This window comes from Mustela erminea, chromosome 18 (assembly GCF_009829155.1).
Source record: "Mustela erminea isolate mMusErm1 chromosome 18, mMusErm1.Pri, whole genome shotgun sequence".
Lineage (NCBI taxonomy): Eukaryota > Metazoa > Chordata > Mammalia > Carnivora > Mustelidae > Mustela > Mustela erminea.
The window spans coordinates 28,656,705-28,683,798 of record NC_045631.1 but is presented as its reverse complement, the minus strand read 5'-3'; the positions used below and the strand labels follow the sequence as shown (position 1 = coordinate 28,683,798).

The 27,094-nt window shown below is 37.7% G+C and overlaps 1 protein-coding gene and 1 long non-coding RNA gene across 7 annotated transcripts in view; both read right to left on the bottom strand.

The window, feature by feature from the left end:
- TRIM37 (tripartite motif containing 37) overlaps positions 1–27,094 on the bottom strand; it is a 180,276-nt gene that overhangs the window by 147,136 nt on the left and 6,046 nt on the right. The window lies entirely within an intron of this gene.
- Positions 708–27,013, bottom strand: LOC116578297. The gene is made up of 5 exons (XR_004280806.1): positions 26,980–27,013; positions 14,658–14,784; positions 13,691–13,777; positions 9,284–9,358; positions 708–818 (listed from the first exon to the last, which is right to left on the bottom strand). It is a non-coding gene; the product is annotated as an uncharacterized LOC116578297 (long non-coding RNA).

Genomic DNA, 27,094 nt, shown 5'->3' with positions numbered 1-27,094 from the left:
GGGCTCAATCCCAGGACCCTGAGATCATGACCTGAGCAAGTCAGATGCTTAACCAACTGAGACACTTAGGTGCCCCCACATGCTTAAAATCTCATTTCTACCAACAATTCAAACTGACTGCTAAATCTCTAAATGAAAGTTAATGGGGATTTATCTTTCAAAAAGACACTCAGAATTGGGACACCTGGATGGCTCATTCGGTTGGGCATCTGCCTTTGGCTCCGGTCATCATCTCAATGTCCTGGGATGAGCCCTATATCAGGCTCCCTGCTCATTTGGGGAGCCTGCTTCTCCTTCTCCCTATGCCATTCTCTCCTGCTAGTGCTCTCTGGCTCTCTCTCCCTGTCAAATAAATAAAATCTTAAAAAAAAAAAAAAAAAAAGAATTAAAACTCTACAAATCCAGGGGCTCCTGGGTGGCTCAATCAGTTAAGCGACTGCTTTGGCTCAGGTCATGATCTCAGGGTCCTGGGGTCACTTCCTGTTTCAGGCTCCCTGCTCAGCCGGGAGCCTGTTTCTCCCTCTCCCTCTGCTGCTTCCCCTGCTTGTGTGCTCTCTCTGACAAATAAATAAATAAATTCTTTAAAAAAAAACCACCACAAAAAAACTCTACAAATCCAACTTGTCAATTGAAAGCATTACCTCCAGGTCTGTTTGCTTTTGTAGCTCTTGTATCATGGTCACAGTCTTATTGACAGTAGCACAAATGCGGTTCTTAGTCTCTTTCTGCTCTGTAGTAATTGATTTAAAGCGTGCATGCAAAGTTTGATATCGAGACTTTATTGCTGACAATTCCTTTAAGAGTGTAACTGGATTTTTCTATATCAGGAAAAAAAATATTATATATATTAAATAGTGAAAAGGAAAAATTAAGCTTCTTTTAAGAATTAAAATAAATACAACACCATCCATTTAATTCTACCATTCATTTAACTGAACATTGTATTTTTTTTTTAAGATTTTATTTATTTGTTTAACAGACAGAGATCACAAGTAGGCAGAGAGGCAGGCAGAGAGAGAGGGGAAGAGAAACAGGCTTCCCGCTGAGTGGAGAGCCCGATGTGGGGCTCGATCCCAGGACCCTGGGACCTTGATCTGAGCTGAAGGCAGAGGCTTAACCCACTGAGCCACCCAGGCGCGCCTGAACATTGTATTTAATTATGGAACTCTGTAACAGAGGATGGGAGGAGGGGAAAAAAGAATTATAAGACCTAGATCCTATTCTCAAGGAAATTAAAGCTTAGGTACAGAAATAACCCACACATGCACACAAAATAGAAATATTAAAATAAGCAAATAAGGTCACATTAGAAATAAAAAGTCACATAAAAGACATAACATTTGATACATATTTCACAATAGTTACACAGTATTTTAACAATACAATTCTAAATACTCAGAAGGTGAGTAAAGGAAATATTTTGATTTGTTCTTAAAGAATAAGACAATTTAAAACTACTTATAAAATTCTTAAACATACTGTTATGGGGCTAATGTATGTAGAAGTACCAACTAATTGACCTCACTGTACAAAATTCATGCCAATTCAAGCAACTTTACAAGTTACATTGGTTTTTCAAATTCATTTTAGAGCATAAATAAAAACTATTCCATAATAGACATTTGTAAAGGGTCCTTTCCACCACTTGGTAATTTACATTCCTAGATAGTTCCTTAGCAAACCCTATAATACTATTCCAAACAGGGTGCCTGGGTGGCTCAGTGGGTTAAAGCCTCTGCCTTCAGCTCGGGTCATGATCCCAGGGTCCTGGGATCGCGCCCTGCGTCGAGCTCTCTGCTCGGCGGGGAGCCTGCCTCCTCCTCTTGCTCTACCTGTTTTTCTGCCTGCTTGTGATCTCTGTCTGTCAAATCTTTAAAATATATATATACTATTCCAAACATTCTCGACTCCCTCCAATTCCCATGCACCCTTTCTTGACACAAGACCTCACCATCTACTATACCAAGAGAACAGAAAACAGCTAGTACAAACTCCATCTTTCTGTGTTTTCCTCTCTAAAAGAAAAACACCTATAGACATTCTGATCCCTGCTCTGCCTGTAGTACTACCACTATTATTGTTGTTTCATCCCCAAATCCTGCAGATCCTTCAATTTCCTATATTTCTATGACCTTTTCAATATCTCCCTTTGCTTTTTGTTTTCCTTTGAAGTTTTTATATATTTTTTTTAGTAATTTCTACATCCAATCTGGGGCTTGAACTCACAACCCTGAGATCAAGATTCACATGCTCCTCCAACTGAGCCACCCAGGTACCCCTCAATATCTCCCTGTGTACAGACTTCAAATATGAATAGATGTTCCCCATGCTGGAAGGAAATTAAGTCCTTCTTTTGACTCTGTTGTTGCTTCGAAATCAGTTTTATTCTTCTCACTCCATTTCCACCAGCCTACTGGGTCATATAAATACACTTCCCTAATTTAACACTACATAGACTAGTATCTTTTGTCAAATTAGTGTAAACAATCAAAAGGTAGGATTGCCAAATAGCATATAATTCTGATGCCCTTCCTTATGCCTCTCTTATTTCCTTCATGTTCCTATCTTCTTAAAGTGAACTCTTGATTTCTATAAAACTATACTATCTTGGTTAGCTTCCTACTCTACAGATTATATCCTTCAGGGGCCCTATCTCATGGCTGTGGCAGAGACTTCATTTATGGTCCTCTTTTCCCTGTTTCTTTGGAGATTTTTAAGTTTCTGATGATGGAAATAGTAAATAAAAATGATTCCCACAGGAAGGGAAAAAGAAGAGAAAATCTAACTCCTAGATAGTTCTGCAAGGGATGATCAAGACCTAGCATGAGCAATAGAAGTAGGACAGGGACAAAAGAGAGACCCCATGAAAACATTTTAAAAGATCTTAGTGGTATATCTGATATGAGCAAAGGAATAACAAATGACAACAAATATAGCATGCAGTATATAAAGGAATGTGTATATTAGATGCCTACTACTCAGTGTATACCCCAATGATATTGAGACCTGTCTTCTCACCTTCAGAGCTATACTTCCCATCATGTTTCTAGATGCTACACATTGTATTGGATGAAAGAAATACAGTAGAAAAACTGAGAAATACAGTCAAAATGAAAACAGGAAAGAAAAGATAAGAAAAATGGAGGATAGATCCAAGAAGTTCAATATCTCACTGAGATAAAAACATAAAAGAGGTTTTCCTCTGAATATTCATTTCTTATGAATACAAAAGGTAAATAAAGTTATAAAATTTCAAATGCATGAGAATATCTATTCCATAACCATTAAATGACCATAAAATATTCTGAAAGTTCTAAGAGAGATGGGTTCAGGAAGGGGGGGGGGTGATAAAATAAGGAGGAAGACACAATTAGAACAGCATCAACTTTTCAACAGAACACTGAAAGCTAAAACACACACATACACATAAAACAGTGATGTTAAAGTTAAGAGAAAATAATCTCATCTGGAATTCCATACTCAACCAACCATCCATCAACTAAAAGATTAAATAAAGGTTAAATAAAGAAATTTCCAAATAGTCATTATCTCAAAAAGTTAGCCTTTGGAGTACTCTTCCTCAGGAAACTCTAAAGGATATGCTTCATCTGATCAAGGAAATGAACCAAGAAAGAAGACGACATTTGATCCAAACCAGAAGTAAAACAAAGAGAATTACTGAAATGATGGTTAAGAAATCCCAGAAACACACCCACACAGGCGGTCTATAAGCAAGAGCACAGATACCACTGGGAAAGATGTGGAAGAAAATTAAACTCAGGGATCATGTGATATGTCGGGTAATGTTGACAAGAGTTTTACAGTTCTTTTAGAGAAGTCTGGGGTTGGGGTGCTTACATGGCTCAGTCAGTTAAGCGTCTGACTCGATGTTGGCTCAAGTCATGATAATCTGGGTCCTGAGATCAAGTCCTACACTGGGCTCTGTGCTCAGCCAGGAATCTGCTTGAGATTCTCCCCCGCTCTCCCTGTCCCTCCCTGGGCTTGAACACACTCTTTCTTGAATAAATAAATAAGTCCTTTTTTAAAAAGGCCAAATGAAATAATGATACATGCATAGAAAAGCTTAGCAAACTGGATGGAAAAAAGAAACAATTATTAGCTCCAGAAAAACAAACTGTATAAAAAAGGAAAAGCAAACATAGTATATTACATGACTGATAGAAGCAATATTTGCAGAGTAATAACTGCTGTGGTCTGAATGAGTCTCTCCAAAAGTCATTTTTTTTTTTTAATTTCTTTGAAGTTTGTTTATTTTTTTAGTAATCTCTATACCCAACATGGGGCTTGAACTCATTATCTCAAGATCAAGAGTCATATGCTCTTCTGACTGAGCCAGCCAAATGCCTATCAAAATCATTTTTTGAGGGGCACCTGGGTGGCTCAGATGGTTAACTGACTGCCTTTGGCTCAGGTCATGATCCCAGGATCCGGGGATCAAGCCCCACATCTGTCTCCACCTGCTCTGTGGGGAGCCTGCTTCTCCCTCTCCCTCTGCCTGCCACTACCCCTGCTTGTGATCAAATAAATAAATAAAATTCATTTGTTGAAACCGAATCTCTTGTAATTAGGAGGTGAGTTGTTTGGGAGGCGATTACATCATGAGGGCAGAGCTACCATAAATGAGATTAGCACTCTGATGGAAGAGATCTTCTGCTATAGAATACAACCGAAAGTCTGTGACCCAGAAGAGGGGCCCAACCTATCTATGCTGGCACCCCGATCACAGACTTCTGACCTCCAGAACTGTGAAACTAACTTTGTTTGCTTATAAGGTAGCTAATCTGTGATATTTTGTTACAGCAACCCAAATGGACTAAGTCATTATAATATAAACACTGAATATGGATATAGCAAGAAATTGTGAAGTTGGAGGGAAGTATGGGCAGTAAAGTATTTAATCTTTATCTTTGATAGCAAGAAATTATTTTAACAACAGCTAAAATATAGTGCATACTCTGGACCAAACTGTTCTAAATATATTACATGTATTACTAATTTTATCCTCTTTCAATCTATAAGCAGATAGTATTATCCCCATTTTACAGACAAGGAAACTAAGTACAGGGGTTAATTGATTTGCATAAGTCACAATGCAGATCTCAGATTTGAACCAGAATAGCCAGTATCCAGGAAATCAATTTCAGATGGGGGGGAGGGGAATAGCAACACAAGCATACAATTTTTTCTTTTTTTTTTAATTTGACACACAGAGCAAGCCAGCACAAGTAGGGGGAGTGGAAGAGGAAGAAGCAGGCCCTCCACTGAGCAGGGAGTCTGATGCAGGACTCAACCCCAGGACCCCAAGATCATGGCCTGAGCCAAAGGGCAGTCACTTAACCAACTGACCCACCCAGGTGCCCCAACACAAGCGTACTCTTTAGAAATATGAAGGTAAATACAAGAAAATGCTGAAATAAGGTGGTGACCTAACTGAGGGTGGTAAAGTATGAAACAAGGAATTATTGATTCATTATGTGCTTTATACTTCTGTGACTTTTCAAATTATTTGCAAAAATTAATTTGACAAAAATAAAAGTTTAAATTTGGGAGGAAAATTGGTATGAAGGTAGAGGAGATCAGCTGTGAGGTAATAGTAGATTATGCAAATATAAATGATCTTGTAGGTAACTAGAATGAGGCTCAGTTGTGAATTTCCCAGAGACCTATACATATAAATCAGAAGAATGATGAATTGCCAAACACAAATTCATAGGGGAAAAAAAAAGTGACAAGAACTAAAATTCATAGAGAAAAAAATGTAGCCAGTATACTAATCCTTCAGGATCCACCAAGCTAGGAAAAGCAAGGATTGGTGAACAAGGCATAAGGAATAAACAGCCATAGAGCTAAGAGTTAGGATAGGGTAATTAGGCAATTACTATACAACATATTGTTGTGACATTAACTGGATCTAATAAACTTGATATGGCAATGATGAATTCAGGGTAACTAGATTTTACAACTGAGCATCTTAACACAGAAGAAAAAAGTTTTGTGCACATAGCGTGTTTTGTCTGAGTGATTGGCTGCTTGGGAGCCACAGTGTCCTTCCATCAGTGTTTGTAAACTACCTGCACTTTATTTAATTTTGTGCCTATAACACTTCAATTCCTTTAGGGTTTTTTAATTGTAACTGGATGATCATTTATAACAGGTCATAAGAACATACAAGATGTGCTTTGGTAATGATAGTGCTAATGATGAAGGAAAAGAAAAAACCAATATGGGGCACCTGGGTGGCTCAGTTGGCTAAGGGTCTGCCTTCAGGTCATGATTCCGGAGTCCTGGGATCGAGCCCCACATTGGGCTCCCTACTGTGTATGGGGAGCCTGCTTCTCCCTCTCCCTCTGCCCCCCACTTGCTTGTGCTTGCTCTCTCTCTCTGTCAAATAAATAAAATCTTTATCCATTCTTCTGTAGAAGGGCATCTTGGCTTTTTCCACAGTTTGGCAATTGTGGACATTGCTGCTATGAACACTGGGGTACATATGGCCCTGACTGGAGGAGATTGTGCTGAGTGAAATAAGTCAGACAGAAAAAATCAATTATCATATGGTTTCACTCACTTGTGGAGAATAAGGAATAACATGGAAGACATTAGAAGGAAAGGAAAAGTGAATTGGGGGAAATTGGAGGGGCAGATGAACCATGAAAGACTGTGGACTCTGAGAATCAAACTGAGGATTTGGGAGAGGAGGTGGGGTAGGGGGATGGGTGAGCCTGGTGGTAGGTATTAAGGTAACATATTGCATGGAACACTGGGTGTGGTGCATAAACAATGAATCTGGAACACTGAAAAAATAAAAATTTTTTAAACAGAGCAAAATTCATGATTGCAAAGAGCAACAGAAAAAAATAAAAATAATAAATAAAATCTTAAAAAATACGATGAAATAAAGAAAAGAAAAACCAATACGTGAGCAAAAAGCTCAACACATGGGCGCCTGGGTGGCTCAGTTGGTTAAGCAACGGCCTTCGGCTCAGGTCACGGTCCCGGAGTCCCGGGATCGAGTCCCACATCGGGCTCCCAGCTCCATGGGGAGTCTGCTTCTCCCTCTGACCTTCTTGCCTCTCATGCTCTCTCTCACTGTCTTCTCTCAAAAAAAAAAAAAAAAAAAAAAAAGCTCAACACAGTTAAGTCTTTTAAAAGAAATAAAAGGAAACATGCCATTAATTGTATTATAAATTTAAAAGACCTACAGGAAAAATGCTCAGAAAAGCAAATAAAATTATCTTTCTACAAGTGAAAAACACAGTAACAGAAGCTTGTAATTTACTGTATCTTTATATCTGATTCTATGTAAAATTGTTGACTTTTATGCAGAACTACTGACAGATTCAAAATCACAGTATAATAAAGATAAGCAGCTAAACAAAATTATATGTATGTATGTGAATATGAATATGCACACACAGACACATCATAGTGGTTAGTACACAGCAATGTTCACTGAGCATTTATTGCCACTATCATCATGTAGAGCTATTAGAAGTTAGTAGAAGTGGTTGTTTATTTTCCTGTTCCTTGGTGTTTATATATATATTTTATATTTATATAAAATCATTAGAACTATGTCAGTGAAATCTACAAACACTAAGATCATGGTTTTCTTCCTAAATGTCACACACAATAAAGGGAGTTACTGGATAAATATTTTAAGTGTTTGAAGTTAAAGTTCTTCAAAACTTGACAGAGAATTACCATATGATCTAGCAATTCCACCTCTAGGTATATATATATTGAAGAACTGAAAACAAGGACTCAAAAAGATAAACATACATATACCCAGTATGCAAAAACACAATACCCAGAAGATGGAAGCAACCCAACCGTTCACTGACAGGCAAATGGATTTTAAGAATGAGACATCAATAGATAGATAGATATGATGGAATATTATTCAGCCTTAAAAAGGAGGGAAATTATGATACATGCTACACCATGGATGAACATTGAGGACATTACATTAAATGAAATAACCCAGCCACAAAAAGACAGATATATGACTCCACTTAGATAAAGTACCTAGAGTAGTCAAGTTACTACAGAAGAGAGTAGAATGATGGTTGCCAGGGATTGAAGGGAGTGGGGAATGGAGGGTTATTGTTTAATGGGGGCAGAATTTCAGTTTGGAAAGATGAAAAAGTTCTGGAGATGGTCATGATGGTTCCATAACAATGTGACTGTAATTAATATAACTGAACTGTGTACTCAAAAATGGTTAAAATTATACATTTCATGTCACATATATTTTACAATGGAAAAACAAACTAAGAATGTAAAATACTACAACTGCTTTGGAAAGCAATTAGGCAGTTCCTCAAAATATTAAGCACAGAGTTACTATATGGCCAGCAATTCTACTCTTGGGTATAAAACCAGGAAACAAAAGGAAATGTCTACACAAAAACTTGTACATGAATGTTTATAGTAGCATTATCAAAATAGACAAAAGGAGAAACAACCAAACTATTAACTGATGAATAAGAAAATATGGCATAGCCATACAATATTATTCAGCTATAAAAAGGAATGAAGTGGGGTGGCTCAGTCCATTAAGTGTCTTGACTCTTGATTTCAGCTCAGGTCCTGACTTAGGGTCTTGAATTCAGGTCCCACAGTGGGCTCCACCTTGGGCAGGAGTCTACTTACCAAAAAAAAAAAAAAAAAAGGAATGAAGTACTGATTCATGCTAGAGCATGGATGAACCTTTAAAACATTCTAGTGAAAAAAGCAAGACATAAAAAGCCACACATAGGGAATAGGGATGCCTAGATGGCTCAATTGGTTAAACATGCCTTCAGCTCAGGTCATGATCCCAAAGCCCTGGGATCAAGTCCTGCATCGGGCTCCTTTCTCGGCCAGGAGTCTACTTCTCCCTCTGCCTGCTGCTCTCCCTGCTTGTGTGCTCACTCACTCACTTGCTCTAACTAACAAATAAATAAATAAAATCTTTCTTTTTTCAAGGGCCACATATTGTGATTCCATTTATATGGCATGTTCAGACAGCAAATCTATAGAGACTGTAAAGACAGAAAGTAGATGGTGGTCATGGCTGCACAACTCTGTGAATCTAAAAACCATAGAACTATACATTTTTAAAGGATGAATTTCATGGTATGTAAATTATAGCTCAATAAAGCAGTTTTTTTTTTTAAAGGAAATTTGTATAAGAGAAGAATAACTGAAAGTAGAACAAAGATGAGGGATAGAAGGTGGAGGAAAAGTGGAAGCACCATATGAAATGTTTCCTACTTAGTACCTGAAATATATTGACTCAGATGAGTCCTGTGGACAGTCATTAGGCAATATCACTGGACCAAACTGGTTGGTTGATCTTCAAAGAAAAAAAGAGGAAAAGACAAAGAAAAAGTCAACACACTTAAGGAGCTAAAACAGTTCAAACTATCCTCCCACAGAACTCTACGATTAGAATCTAACAGTAAAATCTGAACATTCACAATGATTTCCCAATTTTATGTAAAATGTTATTTTAAGACTACTATGAAAAATTATATACTAAAAAATTGGACAACCCAGAAGAAATGGATAAATTTCTAGGATTTTCTACTCTTCCAAAACTGAATCAAGAAGAAATAGAAAAGTTGAACAGACTGACTACTAGCAATGAAATTGAATCATAATCAAAAAATTCTCACTGGGGCGCCTGGGTTGGTGTAGTTGATTAGATGTCCAACTCTTAGGTCATGATCTCAGGGTCATTACATGGAGCCCTGTGCCAAGCTCCATGCTCAGAATGGAATCTGCTTAAGACTCTCTCATCCGTGGAGCAGCTGGGTGGCTCATTCGGTTGAGAATCCAACTCAATTTCAGCTCAGGTCATGGTACTGGGGTCATGGGATCCAGCTGCATGTCAGGCTCCATACTCAGCAGTGAGGACTCTGCTTGAGATTCTTTCTCTCCCTCTGTCCCTCCCCCTGCACTCGTTCTCTCTTTCTCTCTCTCAAATAAATAAAATTTTTAAAAAAAGAAAGACTCTCTCCCTCTCCTGCTCTCATTTTCTTTCTCTAATAAATAAATAAATCTTAAAAATAAATTTAAAACTCCCACCAAACAAAGTCCAGGACCAGATGGATTCACAGGTGAATGCTACCAAATATTTAAAGAGTTAATACCTATTCTCCTCAAACTATTCCAAAAAAACAGAAGAAGAAGGAAAACTTCTAAATATATTCCACAAGGCAAAATCTACCTTGATACCAAAACCAAAAAAAAAAAAAAAAAAACCCCACTACAGGGCAATATCCCTGAAGAACATAGATGGAAAAATCCTCAACAATGTATCAAAAACCACATTCAAAACTATATTAAAAGGATTATTCACCAAATAGTATTTATTCCAAGGATGCAAGGATGGTTCAATAATTGCAAATGAATCAATGTCATGTATCAAATTAACTAAATAGGGAAAGGAAAAAAATCCTATCTCAATGTTACAGAAAAAGCATATTACAAAATTCACCATCCATTCATAAAAACTCTCAACAGTTTTTAGTTTCAAGAGTTTAAAGAGAACATAGCTCAATATAATAAAGACCATATATGACAAACCGACAGCTAACATCTAAGAGCTAAAAACTGAGAGCTTTTCCTCTAAGCTCAGAAACAAGACAAGGATGTTCATCCAATCTTGCCACTTTTAGTCAACATAGTACTGGAAGTCCTAACCACAGCAATCAGACAACAAAAAGAAATAAAAGGCATCCAAACTGGAAGAAGTAAAACTGCCATTATTTGCAAATGACATACTATACATTCCAAGAAACTACTGGAATAGGTTAATTCAACAAAGTTAAAGGACACAAAATTAATAAAGAGAAATCTATTACATTTCTATATACTAATAATGAAATAGCAGAAAGAGAAATAAGAAAACAATTCCAGGGGCACCTGGGTGGCTCAGTGGGTTAAGCATCCTACTCATGATTTCAGCTCAGGTCATGATCTCATGGGTTGTGAGACTGACACACAAACAGCCAACAGACACATGAAAAGATGCTCAGTATCACTAATCATCAGAGACATGCAAATCAAAACTGCAGCAAGACAACACCTTTTATCTGTCAAATTGGCTAGAATCAAAAGGACAAGAGGGGGACCCGGGGGGCTCAGTCAGTTAAGCATCTGGCTTCAACTCAGGTCATGATCCCAGAGTCCTGGAATCAAGCCTCAGGCCAGGTTCCCTGATTAGCAGGAGAGTCTGCTTCACCCTCTCCCTCTGCTGCCAACCCCACTTGTGCTCACTCTCTCTCAATAAATAAATAAAACCTTAAAAAGAAAAGAAAGACAAGAAATAACAAGTGTTTATGTGGAAGTAGAGAAAAAGGAACCTTCATGCACTGCTGGTAGAAATGCAAATTGGTGCAACCACTGTGGAAAACAGCATGGAAGTTCCTCAAAAAATTGAAAATAGAATTACCATATGATCCAGTAATTCCACTACTACTGGGTATTTACCCAAAGAAAATAAATAGACACACAAGAAAACAAAAACACTCTTAGTGAAAAGATGTATGCACACCTATGTTTATTATAGCATTACTTACAACAGTCAAGATGTAGAAGCAACCTAAGTGCCCACTGATAGATGAATAGATAAAGAAAATGTGGTATATATGTACAATGTAATATCAGTTAACCATAAAAAAGAATGAGATCTTGTCATTTGGAACAACATGGCTGGACCTGGAGGGTATTATGCTAAATGAAATAAGTCAGACATAGAAAAATAAATACCATATGATTTTGCTTATATGTAGAATCTAAAAAACAAACAAATAAACAAAAAACCCCAAATGAACAAACAAAGCAGAAACAGAATGAGAACAAACTGGTAGCTGCCCAGGAGAGGGGGATGAGGGGATAAGCAAAACGGACAATGGGAGTACGTGGTACAGGCTTCTAGTTACAGAATGAAAAAATCATGGGATGAAATGTACAGCATAGCAAATATAGTCAATGGTATTGACATGGTATTGTTATAGTGTTATATGGTGAGATATGGTAAAGCTACAGTTATGGTGAAAATAGCATAATGTATAGAGTTGTCCAATCACTATACTGTATACCTGAAACTATGGTAACATTGTGTATCAACTATACTTCAATTAAAAGACAATGTCATTCAAAAGAAATGAAATCTTGCCATTGCAATGACGTGGATGGACCCAGACATGGATGGACCTAGAGGGTATTATGCTGAGCGAAATAAGTCAATCAGAGAAAGACACTTATCATATGATCTCCCTGATATGATCTCCCCAGCAAGGTGGGGGGTTTGGGAGGTAGGGAAGGAAAAAATGAAACAAGATGGGATGGAGACTCTTAATCTCACAAAACACACTGAGAATTGCCAGGGAAGAAGGGGATATGGAGAGGGTGGTTGGGTTATGGACATTGGGGAGGGTATGTGCTAAGGTGAGTGCTGTGAAGTGTGTAAGCCTGACAATTCACAGACCTGTACCCCAGGGCTAATAATACATTATATGTTAATTAAAAAAAAAAAAAAAAGACAATGTCGTTACAGGGGTGTGGGGGTGGGACGGCACATTATTTTAATTTGTACTTCTACCAAATCCAAAATAATTCTTAAGTACAAAAAAATTTTCTTAAAACTATATGATATTTATCTGCTGTCAAAGATTTAACATTAATGCTCTATGTAGTCAATTACTATTAATGACAATGCTTAAAAACTGTTTGCTTTAAACAAAATTGTTGGGGTGCCTGAGTGGCTCAGTCAATTAAACGTCCAACTCTTGATTTTGGCACAAGTCATGATCTTGGGGTGATGGGATCAAGCCCCGTGTTGGGCTCCATGCTAAGCAGAGATTCTGCTTAAGGTTCTCTGTCCTCTCCCTCTCTCTCTCTCTGCCCTTCCCCCCAGTTCTCTCTCTCAAATAAATAAAAATATCTTTGAAAAAATTGCTTTTATCTCCATGGGCATGTGTACATGTAGTTATAATTTTATGGAACATAAATGGGAGTTAATATTTCAATCAATCTAAAGTTAGAATAACTAAGTATATAATTTTATGCAAAAATCACAGTTCATGTAACAAATTTATAGTGTATCATTGTCTTCCTCAGAAAATATCATAACTATCATAGTTTCTCCCTTCTTATTTAACAACCACTCTACAGGTATCTATATTCTCTCTCAGATTTCAGAGGCTTCCATAGTGGTTTATACCTCTGAATTCAATAATTCTTGATGATTAAGCATTAAAAAAAAGAGTAGCCACACATTTCCTTGACTGCAGGTATAATCTCGAGTATACTGTGACCAACCTTCTAAACATGAAAATATTTTAAGATTCTGTATATTTAGTACTTAATAATTTAACTTATAATATATTACTATTAAAAATGCTATCAGAGGGGCACCTGGGTGGCTCAGTGGGTTAAGCCGCTGCCTTCGGCTCAGGTCATGATCTCAGGGTCCTGGGATCGAGTCCCACATCGGGCTCTCTGCTCAGCAGGGAGCCTGCTTCCCTTCCTCTCTCTCTGCCTGCCTCTCTGCCTACTTGTGATCTCTCTCTCTCTCTCTGTCAAATAAATAAATAAATAAATAAATCTTTTAAAAAATGCTATCAGAAAATCTTTTAATAAAATTATCTGTTAAAAATAGATTTCTTTTGCAGATTACCTTGCCTGCTGTAACAGGATGATCAGTCTTGATTTCATATTCCAGCCTGTATTGAATGTAATCCAGATCAGAGTCAGCTTTCTGGAACTAAAGATCAGCACAAATAATTTTTTTGTGAACCAAAAGACATATTAATAAACATGATACTGTTAACTATTCTTCTTTTTTCCTCTTTTTTTTTTTTTTTTTTATTATTTCAATAATGAGAAATACACTAATTTGGTAAATATGGAAATAGAAAAGTACATAAAACCTCCATCATCTATAATACCTGTGCGCTATTAAAAATTTAAAAACTAGTTAACATTTTGAAAATGCATTTAAATGTTGAAAATGTTTCTCTATGCATCTCTCTTATTTTTAGAACCAAAATTAAGACACCAAGCAACTACTGTCACATATTAATACAAGAACTAACAATGGTTTCCAAAATTCCCAGGGTTGACACACTCATCACTGAGGCAGCGTTTTTCTACCTTTGGTACGAAATGTCCAGCTAAAACACAAAACAAATTTGTTTTCAGGGATACCTGCAATTTTACCATTATCTGCAACTCCATTAAACAGTGAACTACAAGTATTTGTCACATAGACCAACATTACAGACCTTAAAGAGACAGGAATTATACAAGGAAAGCTACATACAGTATAAGAGTAGCAATCTAAATTATCCCAGTTTACTGAACCTGGGTCCCAGCCTGGGACCTTGATGTGCAGTAAACCCCAAACAGAGAATAGAATACTCTATGATTACCAAAATTCTATCTTTATAACCAAAAACTTTTGGGACAGAAAAAGAAGAAAAAGAGACAGTTATTATTTTAAATTTTTTTCTAAGAATCTGAAACTGATTTGCATCTCTAACAGCAGAGTTGCCATAAACCAGAAAAATATATTAGCTCTTAATTTAAAACAGCACCTCAAAACGAAACAAATGGTACTTAAAATGTCTTTCAGAAAAGGGCACCTGGGTGGCTGAGTCAGTTCAGTGTTCAACTCTTGGTTTCAGCCCAGGTCATGAACTGAGTGTCATGGAATCCAGCCCTGAGTGGGACTCCAAAGTCAGCATAAATTCTCTCCCTCTTCCTCTGCCCCTACCCAAAATAAAATAAATAAATAAAATCTTTTTTAAAAAATGTTTTTCAGGGGGTGCCTGGGTGGCTCAGTGGGTTAAAGCCTCTGCCTTCGGCTCAGGTCATGGTCCCAGGGTCCTGGGATGGAGTCCCACATTGGGCTCCCTGCTCAGTGGGGAGCCTGCTTCTCCCTCTACTTTTAGCCCCTGCTCGTGATTGCTCTCTCTCTCAAATAAATAAAATCTTAAAAAAAAAAATTTTTTTAAATAATTACCATATACATACATGTATATATATAAAAGAAAATTCCTGGGGCACCTGGCTGGCTCAGTCAGTAGGGCACACAACTCTTGATCTCAAGGGTCTTAAATTCAATCCCAAATTGGGTGTGGAGCCTACTTAAAAAAAATTTTTAGGGGCGCCTGGGTGGCCCAGTGGGTTAAAGCCTCTGCCTTCGGCTCAGGTCATGGGTCCTGGGATCCAGCCCTGAATCGGGCTCTCTGCTCAGCAGGGAGCCTGCTTCCCTTTCTCTCTCTCTCTCTCTGCCTGGCTCTCTGCCTGCTTAAAAATAAATAAAATTTTTTTTTAATTTTTTAATTAAAAAATTTTAAAAAGGGGCACCTGGGTGGCTCAGTGGGTTAAAGCCTCTGCCTTCAGCTCAGGTCATGATCCCAGGCTCATGGGATCAAGTGCCATCCACCTCGGGCTCCACACTCAGCCAGGAGTCTGGTGAGCTCTCTCTCCCTCTCCCTCTGCCCCTCCCATCCTAAAATAAATAAATCTTTAAAAAAAAAATTTTTTTTTCAAAAAAATGGGCAAAAGAAGGGCATCTGTCTGGGTAGCTCAGTGAGTTAAGGGTCAGCTTTTGGCTCCAGTCATTGTCCCCGTCCTGGGATCAAGCCCCAAGTCAGGTTCCCTGATCAGCAAGGAATCTGCTTCTCCTTCTCCCTCCGCTCCCCCTGACCTCCACTCATGCTTGCTCTCGCTCTCTCTCAAATAAAATCTTAAAAAAAAAAAAATGGGCAGATGACATGAACAGACATTTCTCCAAGGAAGACATACAGATAGCAAACAGATGCATGAAAATATGCTCAACATTACTCATCATCAGGGAAATGCAAATCAAAACCACAATGAGACATCACTCCATACTTGTCAGAATGGCTAAAACAAAAAATTCAAGAAACAAGTGCTGGTGAAGATACAGAGAAAAAGGAAGCCTTGTGTTGGTGGGAATGCAAACTGGTGTAGCTGCTGTGGAAGACGGTATGGAGGTTCCTCAAAAAGTTAAAAATAGAACTACCTTACAATCCAGTAATTGCACCACTGACTGTTTATCCAAAGAATACAAAAACACTAATTCAAGAGAATACACACATCCCTATGTTTATTGCAGCATTATTTATAATAGCCAAACTATGGAAACAGTCCAAGCATCCACTGATAAATGAACTGATAAAGAATATGTGATATATGGGGTACCTGGGTGGCTCAGTCAGTTAAGCATCTGCATTAAGCTCAGGTCATGATCTCAGGGTTCTGGGATTGAGACCCAAATCAGGCTCCCTGCTCAGCATGGAATCTGCTTTTCCCTCTCCCTCTGCCCCTCTTCCCTGCTTGTGCTTGCTTTCTTTCTCAAATAAATAAATAAAATCTTTAAAAAAAAAAAAAAAAAAGAGTATGTAATAGATAGATAAATAGAATGGAACATTATTTGGTTGGTCATGAAAAAAGAATGAAATCTTGGCATTTCCAACAACATGGACAGAGCTAAAGAGTATAATACTTGGTGAAATAAGTCAATCAGAGAAAGAAAAATACCATATAACTTCACTCATATGTGTAATTTAAGAAACAAAACAAACGAACAAAGGGAAAAAAGAGAGAGAGAGAAACCAAAAAACATACTCATTTAGTGAGCAAATACACTGTTACGGGGTGGGGGGGTATGGGTGAAACAGGTGAAGGGTATCAAGCATACACTTTCATCCTGATAATCATTGAGTAATACACAGAACTGCTGAGTCACTGTTTTATACCTGAAAGTAATATAGACCTGTATGTTAACAATGCTGAAATTTAAAAAAAATCTCTGTTCTAGGAGCTCTTAACTTGTTTATGAAACAGAAATTCTTAAACCTGTGTGTGTGTTTTGAAAGATATTATTTATTTATTTATTTATTTGAGAGAGAGAGAGAGCAAGCAAGCAGGGACAAAGAGGAAGACACAGATTCCCTGATGAGCAGGGAGCCCAAGGAGGGGCGCAATCCCAGGATCTGAACAGAAGGAAGACACCCAACCAAATGAGACACCCAGGCAGCCCCCATGTGTGTTTTTTAACTTGATATTTTAACTCTTCTTAAAGTTTAACTACCATAATCCCAAAGACCATTTAACAATATCTTCTTTTCAAGATAGCTGTTTTAGCTATGGCTTCCTATAATATCTGATGGTCCACAATGTATTAAAATCATCAAACAGGGGGGCGCCTGGGTGACTCAGTGGGTTCAGCCGCTGCCTTCAGCTCGGGTCATGATCTCGGGGTTCTGGGATCAAGTCCCGCATTGGGCTCTCGCTCAGCGGGGAGCCTGCTTCCCTCTCTCTCTCTCTCTGCCTGCCTCTCCATCTACTTGTGATCTCTCTGTCAAATAAATAAATAAAATCTTTAAAAAAAAATCATCAAACAGTATCAATAATAAATCGTTCCTGCTTTTAAGTAACTTCTATTTTAGCAAGATACCGAAGAGTGTGCTTCCAATCAATGATGACAGAATCAGCTAAATTTTAAAATGTTTATAAACCAATTGTTAAACACAGGCACAACTAAAAATTACATAAATTTACCAGTAAACAAATTGTTAAAAACAAATACTCAAAAATTATAACTTCCTAATGATTTTACTATTATATATGCTCTTGAGATCCACCACATGTACATAATGAAAATATTATATCATGTGCTACTGTGCATGTCTTCCCAACTTCACTTTCAATCATGCTAGAAGCTTGCAAATGGCCAAGGTGGAAATATTTACACCAAGGAAATTGGAAAATGCTAAGTTCAGGATTTCCTACCTCCTCCTCCCCCTAACTGCATTTATATGTACACTTCTGCTTTCAAAAAACTTTTTTAAATTCCATCCCCCCTTAAGTAATGGGCCCACATTTCTATTGGAAAAATATTTCAGAAGATAAAACAAATTTTAAACAGACTTTCAAAAACAGGGGGAGAAGGAAATGGGGAATTATCATTTAATGGGCCCAGAGATTGAGTATGTAAAGATAAAGAAGTTCTAGAAATGGGTAGTAGTTGTGGTTGTACAAGAATGTGAATATACTTAATACCACTAAACTATAAACTTAAAATGGTAAATTTTCTTATATATATTTTATCACAAATACAAATTAAAAAAAACAAAGATGGGAAAAACAGCTTGAGATTAGAATGTAACTCTCTGTGAAGAACTAAACAGAACATTTCATGATAATACACAGGGGAAGTATTTACTTATCAGTGAAGTCGGTGGGCTTGGAAATAAGCAGGGACCCAAAAAATGCAATGTTGAAAAACAGAAAAACAATCAAGATTTTCTGAGTCCCTTCATTTTATAAATGACGAAATAGTCTAAGTGATTTGCCTCTAGTTCTATTTTCTTTTTCTATTTTCTTTCATTTATTTATTTAACAGAGACAGTGAGAGGTAACACAAGCAGGAGGAGTGGGAGAGGGAGAATCAGGCTTCTCCAAGCAGGAAGCCCGCGATTCAGGACTCAATCCCAGCACTCTGCAATCAGGACCTGAGCAGAAGCCAGAGGCTTAACGACTGAGCCACCCAGACACCCCTCTAGTTCCATTTTCATTACTATATTTTTTATGCAGTTTGATGAAAGTCTATACATGTTACATAGGACATTAGAGCCAATAAAAGTCACATAGATAGGGGCAGGGAATGTAAAGACTTCAGCTAAAGTTTTGTGTGTGTGTGTGTGTTTTAAGTTTCAAATCTAGTTCCCCCTGAACACAACCTTGTAGTATGATCCAGGGAAAAAAAAAAAAAAAAAAGTAAAAGGATTGAGCTACTTGGTAGAAGTTCTAGCCCTGGTATCACTAACAAGTATGTGGCCTTAGATAAGTCTTCCATCTCTCTGGGTCTCTTCTACTAAACGAGAGAGTTGGAAATCAAAGGTCCCTCTCAACACTAATATTCTAGTATTTCATAATACCACATATAAAACCAAGTTTAATTTATCAAAATGTTAAAATTTAGAAAAGATAAATTTCCTTCTCCTAAGATATTAAAATGACATTTAAGTTTTGGATTTTAATGTTTATATTAAGAATTAGCTTCTACTATTTGTTTTCTCCCTAAACAAAGATGACTATTGATTTGGTTTCAGCTATATAGTTTCTGCAACCTGCCCATTGTTTTTCCCAAACACCAAAACCCTATAAGCAATATTGCACTACTCAGAGCTATTTACACAGCAGAGACAATATCGATAGGGTTCTAGGATCTGGTCATAAACAGAAAATTTTTTAGGCACATGGTACAAAATTTGCTGACCAAGTACTATAGTCTCCATAATTCATTAGCATCTGATTAAGTACACAAACCGATGTTGAAAAATTTCATTCACAGCCCTCTTCAGTTAGAAATTTGCCTCTTAAAGCCTAGTTAACAATGAGGTTGCTCTTTAATTAACTTTAGCTACCTATCTTATTTTTAGGAGCATTAGAATACTTAAAATAAAACTAGGGAACTTTTTTTAGAGTTGGGGGGACAGAGGGAGAGCAAGAGAGAGAATCTTAAGCAGGCTCCATGCTCAGTGCTGAGCCCAACAGGGCACTTGATCTCATGACGCTGTCATGACCTGAGCCATCAAGAGTCAGACACTTAACCAACTGAGCCACCCAGGCACTCCAAAACTACTGAATTTTTTCAAAACCGAAGACATTCATATTTCAGAAACCAGTTTTCTTCTAACTCAGTAAAAAGAATAAATGGAAACTTTTATACCCATTTTATAAGTGATAAATAAAATATGCAATTTAGCTAGGAAAAGTCCATTGAGATCAACATTAAAGGCCCCCAAACAGCCAAATTACATTCTGCCAACTGGACATCCTTGGAAACAGACTGGGAGTGTAAGGAAGATACTACATAAACAGGAAAAGAAATAGTTTAGGAAATAATTTTGACTTTTAGAGTATGCTACATATTGCATAAACATATAATAATCTGTCTATTATACTAGTTTTTATTATAATCAGCTTAACGCTTTATACCACTCAACTATTTGGCAGCAAGGAGAAAAGAACTACAGACCAACTTAAAAATACTTCCTTTTAACAAACAACCTACAGATTCTTACTGCCACAATAGCACTCCCTTTCCAAAGAACCAGTGCTCTAAAAAAAGCAAACACATCCTTATGTGAGCAAGTTTGCCTCAACAGCATCAAACCACAAGAAAATGAAGAAATATGGCAATCTTATTTATGATGAGAGAAGTTGGTAGAGATACATTCTAGACTTAGTAGCTAGGCTTAGAAATACATTTTCCATAGAAACATTATTTTAAGGGAAAACTTAATACTTCCAGATCTAGGTTAGCAATATTATCAACCAAAGAAACTAACACTTAACAAACCCACTCCTTTCTTTATATTCCCCTCCCTCCAATGCAGATTTACAAACACCTTTATCTACTCTCATTTTATTTTGTTCAGGGCTCTAGCTTACCATTTCACTTATTAGAATCATTTGTCTGCTTGGTAGTGTCACCACTTGATTTCAAATGTTTTGCTTGTAAGAGCCCTATCTTCCTTTTTATATCCCCTGGCTTTTAATATACAGCCTAATGCTCAAAGACAAAAAGGAAAGATGAAAGAACATTCATTCCTTTGGAGAACAATCTGGGAACCCAACCACCCTCTAAAGCCTGTTTTAAGAAATATGAAGAAAAAAAGAAAAAAGAAAGTTCCCAAAAGTTGAGGGCCACCCCAAATGTATACACAATCACAATTGTTTTTTTGTGTATTTCTACTGAAGGGCTGAACTATTATCTAGTCTCTTCCAGAAAGAACACATGTCAATGCATGTCTTGAGCAGATAAGCACTAATATGCACGCACAAGCACCAGGTTGCACATGTTATTTCCAGCAAATAGCAACATCAAAGCAGAAGTGAGCAGAAGCTTCATCAGTTCCTAATCTTCAGGCTTTTATGAAACAATTATTAGCACAGAACACATAAGCAAGCCCCTGCCTGTAAAAGATTGCTTTTATCAGTTGAATGTAGTCTAACTTTTTAAAAGATTTCAGGACCCTAGATTATTTGTTAATTGTGCTATGGACACATAAAGGACTACAGGGAGAGATTTTCATAATATACTACACAAACTTGGTTTAGAAAAAATAGGGGCACCTCAGTGGTCCAGTCAGTTAAGCATCCCACTCTTGGTTTTGGCTGAAGTCATGATTTTGGTGCCATGGGATAGAGCCCCACATCATGCTCTGTGCATGGCACAGAGTCTACTTGAGACTCTCTCTCTCTCTCCCTCTACCCCTCCCCATCATGCTCTCTTTCTCTTTCTCTAAAACAAATAAATAAATCTTAAAAAAAAAAAAGTTAAATATATACCTGCAAAATATCTAAAATATACAACATAGATATAATATTCATAGAATTGTAAGGGGCTTTTTTCATTCATCTTCTAATTAAATTACATGTATGATAACTATTTAAAGCAAATTTTGTAAGTGCAAGTCACTCTTCAAGATCACTGCGGTTAGGGTACCTGGCTGGCACAATCAGTGGGACATCTGTCTTTTGATCTCAGGGTTGTAGGTTCAAGCCCCATGTTGGGTACAGAGATAACTTAAAGATAAAATAAATATTTAAAAATTTTTTAAAAAGGTCATTGGGGTTTCCCAATGCCTATAGAATTAACTCTAACTCTTAGTATAATTCTTCACAAGATGACATTAACATATTCACCACAGATGCTTCACATTTTACACCTCAGCCACACTGAATTTCACTGTCCCAAATATGCCAGGCTATTTTTTAAAAATCACTGATCTCTAAAAGTGCCTGGCAAACAACACAGGTCAAACATTATATTGTGTAATATAGAGAGAATAATATATAGAGAGAATAGATTATAATATTGTATAAAATGTGTATATAAAACACAGATGAGGGACGCCTGGGTGGCTCAGTTGGTTGGACGACTGCCTTCGGCTCAGGTCATGATCCTGGAGTCCCGGGATCGAGTCCCGCATCGGGCTCCCAGCTCCATGGGGAGTCTGCTTCTCTCTCTGCTTCTTCTCCTCATTCATGCTCTCTCTCACTGTCTCTCTCTCAAGTAAATAAATAAAATCTTTAAAAAAAATAAAAAATAAAACACAGATGATAATCTTAAAATTATAATGTTAGCAAATGTCATCAACATGACAAAACAGGTACATTCCCAAATTACAGAGCACAAAATAGTGGACATACTTGAAACAAAAACTTAGTATAATCTTGAGAGAGTACATGTTTGGCAGCAATTCTTACTTACATATATACCGAAAAGGATATAAGATTAATGATGTGTAGTCACTCAATTTCAAATACTTTTAACTTCTGAAAAGCAGATATTCTTTTCTTCTTTTTTTTTTTTTTAAAGATTTTATTTATTCATTTGACACAGAGAGATCACAAGTAGGCAGAGAGGCAGGCAGAGAGAGAGAGAGGAGGAAGGCGGCTCCCCGCGGAGCAGAGAAGCCGATGCGGGACTCGATCCCAGGACCCTGAGATCATGACCTGAGCCGAAGGCAGCGGCTTAACCCACTGAGCCACCCAGGCGCCCTCTTTTCTTCTTTTTAAGATTTACTTATTTAGGGGCGCCTGGGTGGCTCAGTGGGTTAAAGCCTCTGCCTTCAGCTCAGGTCATGATCCCAGGGTCCTGAGACCGAGCCCTGCATCAGGCTCTCTGCTCATCAGGGAGCCCGCTTCCCTTCCTATCTCTCTCTGCCTGCCTCTCTGCCTACTTGTGATCTCTCTCTCTCTGTCAAATAAATAAATAAAATCTATTAAAAAAAATATTTACTTATTTATTTTAGAGAAAGAAAGAGAGGGAGAGAGAAACCTAAGCCTACTCCAGGCAGAGTACAGAGCCCAACACGGGGCTCAATCTCACAACCCTAAGATCATGACCTGAGAGGAAACCAAGAGTTGGACACTTAACCAACTGTGCTACTCAGGTGCCCCTGAATAGCAGATATTCTTAATAAGGGGCCCATCAGTCCATGGGGGCAAAAGAATACAAATCCTGCTTACTAGTTACCAAGTTAATGTATCTCTGTACATTTTTCTGGTGAGGTGGAACTCCTCTAAAGATCCATGGCATAAAGGGGAAAAAAGGGATTAAAAACTATCACCTTAAGAGAAATACAGATTCTGCCTTAGTGTCAATGACAAGGTAAAAAAGACTGCCAAATAAACTTAACACCTGTACTCCTAGATGGAGCAGGGGGGAAAATGGAAAGTACAGTAAGTACCAAGAGATAGTCTGCTTTTTTGTCATTCAAAAAAAAAAAGTGTGATTGCTTTTGAAACCCAAATGCTAAGCATATGGCTGGGTACAGAAAAGGCAGATACTGTCCTCTCCTTATTCAATCATTCATTCATTCATTCATTCATTTATTTTCCTCTTTTACTAGCCTGCCCTAGTAACATTTACTGAAAGTACGAAGTACTGTCATTTATAATTAGGCAGATTGAGGGGGGAAAAAAGCATTTACAAAAGTTAAACAACTCTATTTCCTAACACAAATAAATTGTTCTAAAAAGTTAAATGTATTTTACAATCACTGTCACTACATGGAAATCTTACCAAAAACTGAGTTATTTCCTCACTTATAATAAAATGAGAAAAACACTGAATCAAAGAATCAAGAATTGACTTATTCAAACTTTTAAAATGTTATATATTGACATAATTTAGGAGTAGAACTTTTTTAAAAAGATTTTTTATATTTATTTGACAGATAGAAAGAGAGTATAAGTAGGCAGAGCAGCAAGCAGAGGGAGAGGGAGAAGCAAGCTCCCCACTGAGAAGGGAGCCTGACTCAGGGCTTGATCCCAGGATCCTGGGATCATGACCTGAGCTGAAGGCAGTCACTCAACTCAGCTGACTGAGGCAACCAGGTGCCCCAGAAGTTTAACCTTTTAAAGTCTAATTGAGAATAAATTTTATTTATTAGCGACATTCTCAATATTGAAACTTTATATTTGGATAACAAAGGTAAGATCTTTTCTTTATTTGTTTCAAAACTTTTACTTTCCTCCAAGGAAGAAGAAAATTTCCCACTTTATTTTAAATAAATTCATAGATATGGTCTTTCATACCTACTACTGAAATTGAAGATGTGTTCACATCAAAATACAGTTCAAAGGGGACCTGGGTGGCTCAGTGGGTTAAGCCTCTGCCTTCGGCTCAGGCCATGATCTCAGGGTCCTGGGATGAAGCCCCACATAGGGCTCTCTGCTCAGCAGGGAATCTGCTTCCCTCCCTACCTCTGCCTGTTGCTCTGCCTACTTGTGATCTCTCTCTGTCAAATAAATAAATATTAAAAAAAAAAAATACAGTTCAAGGCAGAAGAACCTTCCCTCTCCTCACCATCTGGTACATGTTTTTATTCTTATTTAACTAGTATATAATCTTTTACCCAGAAAACTTAATGGTTGTACACGCTCTGGGATAGAAAGAAAATTTAATGATGTATCTAAAAGGAAATGCATTACACTGTTATCAACTCACTTTTTTTTTTTAAAGTTAAAGTAGGCTCCATGCCTACTTGAACTCAAGACCCCAAACAGTCTCATGCTCTGCTGAGTCAGACAGATGCCTCTCAATTTGCTTCTTTAGAGAAAAGAAATGAGATCCTCAAATTAAGCAGTTTTCTTCCCTCAGTTCCTCGCCATGTAATGTTCTACCTGATTAAAAAACACAGAATCCTACCCAGTGCTTGAACTGCCTACTTGAGAATGGTAGGAAATTAAAAGCAGAAGAGAAAAGCAGCCACACTTTAGGCCTAGAGAGGTAACTCAGATTTTAATATATGACATGTGGGAATAAAACAGTTTTCTCATAAGCAGTCATGTTCTTCGTTCCCTACCAAATGATGTCTTTGAGTCCATGCCTAATGTCTCGGATACCTTTCTTCCCTCTGTATCCATTCTCCTGGCTTTTGAGGACATTTGCTTAACAAATAGCTTACTTTTCCCCTGAAATTTCTTTAGAAGACATGTTGTAACACTTCTTGCTCTAATTTTAAGATACAGAGCAGTAGTAGAAATCACACTGAGCAGATTATGAAAAATTTATAAACAAGACCTATACACTGAAAACTACAAAACACTGTTGAAATTTTAAAAGACCTAATAAATAGAGATAATGTTCAAGCATCAGAAAACTCATTATTGTCAAGCTATAAAGTCTCCCTAAATTTTTTTCTAGATTTAACATGATCCCAACCAAACTCCCAGGCAGTCTTTTTTTTTTAAGAAACTGACCAAAAACAAAAAGGCTTATTTGGAAATACAAAATAATTTAAAAATTTTAGAAAACAAGAGCAAAGTTTGAGGCCTCACATTAAATGATTTCAAGACTTACTATAAGAGACAAACCAAAAAAGAAAAAAGAGAGACAAACCATTAGAGACTCTTAACTACAGAAAACAAAATGAGGGCTGCTGGAGGGGTGGGGTGGTGGGTGGGGGGATAGGGTAACTGGGTGATGGGCATTACAGAGGGCACTTCATGTAATAGACACTGGATGTTATATGCAACTGATGAATCACTAAAATCTACGTCTGAAACAACAGTAACAGAAGACCTATTATATAGGTACAGTAACCATGACAGCATGATATGTCATAATGGAACAAAACAGAGTTCAAAAATAAATAAACCAGGTATCTGGGTGGCTCAGTCAGTTCAGTGACCGACTCTTAATTTCAACTCAGGTCACAATCTCAGGGGTGTCAGTGCAGTGTCCTTCAGACTCTCTCTCTCACTCTGCCCCTCCCTGCACTCATACACGTGAGATCTCTCTCTTTCTCTCACTCTCTCTCTCAAATAAATAAATAAATAAAATCTTTAAATAAATAAATAAACCAGTCCCTACATACTCATTCAACCGATTTGGTACAAAGGAGCTAAGGGAAATTCAATAGGGATATGAGAGAGTTTTCAACCAATGCTACCAGAAAAGAGGATTATCCATATGCAAAATAAATAAATAAATGAAAAGACTTTTTACTCTCACTTTATACCACATACAAAAATTAACTCTAAATGGACAGGAATCTAAATGTAAAATCTGGGGCACCTGGGTGGCTCAGTCAGGTAGAAGCCCAACTCTCGGTTTCAGCTTAGGTCAGGATCTTGTCCTGGGACCAAGCTCCATGTCAGGCTCCACACTCAGCAGGGAGTCTGCTTTCGCCTCTCCCTACTCATACACACTCTTCCTCTCTAAAATAAATAAATAACCCTTAAAAAGAAAATAAATGTACAAACTAACACTCTAGTCTTCTAGAAAAAAACATTTGTGACCTTGAGTTAGGCAAAGATTTCCAAGATTGTAAACAAAAAGCAGGGGTGCCTGGGTGGCTCAGTCGGTTGAGTGGCTGCCTTCCACTAAGATCATGATCCCAGGGTCCTCGGATCAAGCTTCCAAGCCAAGCAGGGAGCCTGCTTCTCCGCCTACTTGTACTCTCTATCTCTCTGTCAAATAAATAAATAAATAAATCAAAAGAAAAACAACAACAACAAAAAAAACCAACACACAAAAAGCGTAATCCATAGCAGAATAAATGCATAAATTGAACTTCATCAAAAATTTTTATGTGAGAGGGCAATAACAGAAAAAAATTAAAGGACTCTTAAAATAGTTAAAAAGACAAACATCTCAGAAAGCACCTGGGTGGGACGCCTGGGTGGCTCAGTGGGTTAAGCTACTGCCTTCGCCTCGGGTCATGATCCCAGAGTCCTGAGATCGAGTCCCACCTGGGCTCCTTGCTCGGCAGGGAGCCTGCTTCTCTCTCTGCCTCTGCCAGCCTCTCTGCCTGCTTGTGTACTCTCTCTCTCTCTCTCCCTCCCTCTCCCTAACAAATAAATAAATGAAATATTAAAAAAAAAAAAAGAAAGAAAGAAAGAAAGCACCTGGGCGACCCAATTGGTGAAGCGGCTGCCTTCAGCTCAGGTCATGATCCCAGAGTCCTGGAATCGAGCCCCGCATGGGGCTCCCTGCTCATCAGGGAGCCTGCTTCTGCCACTT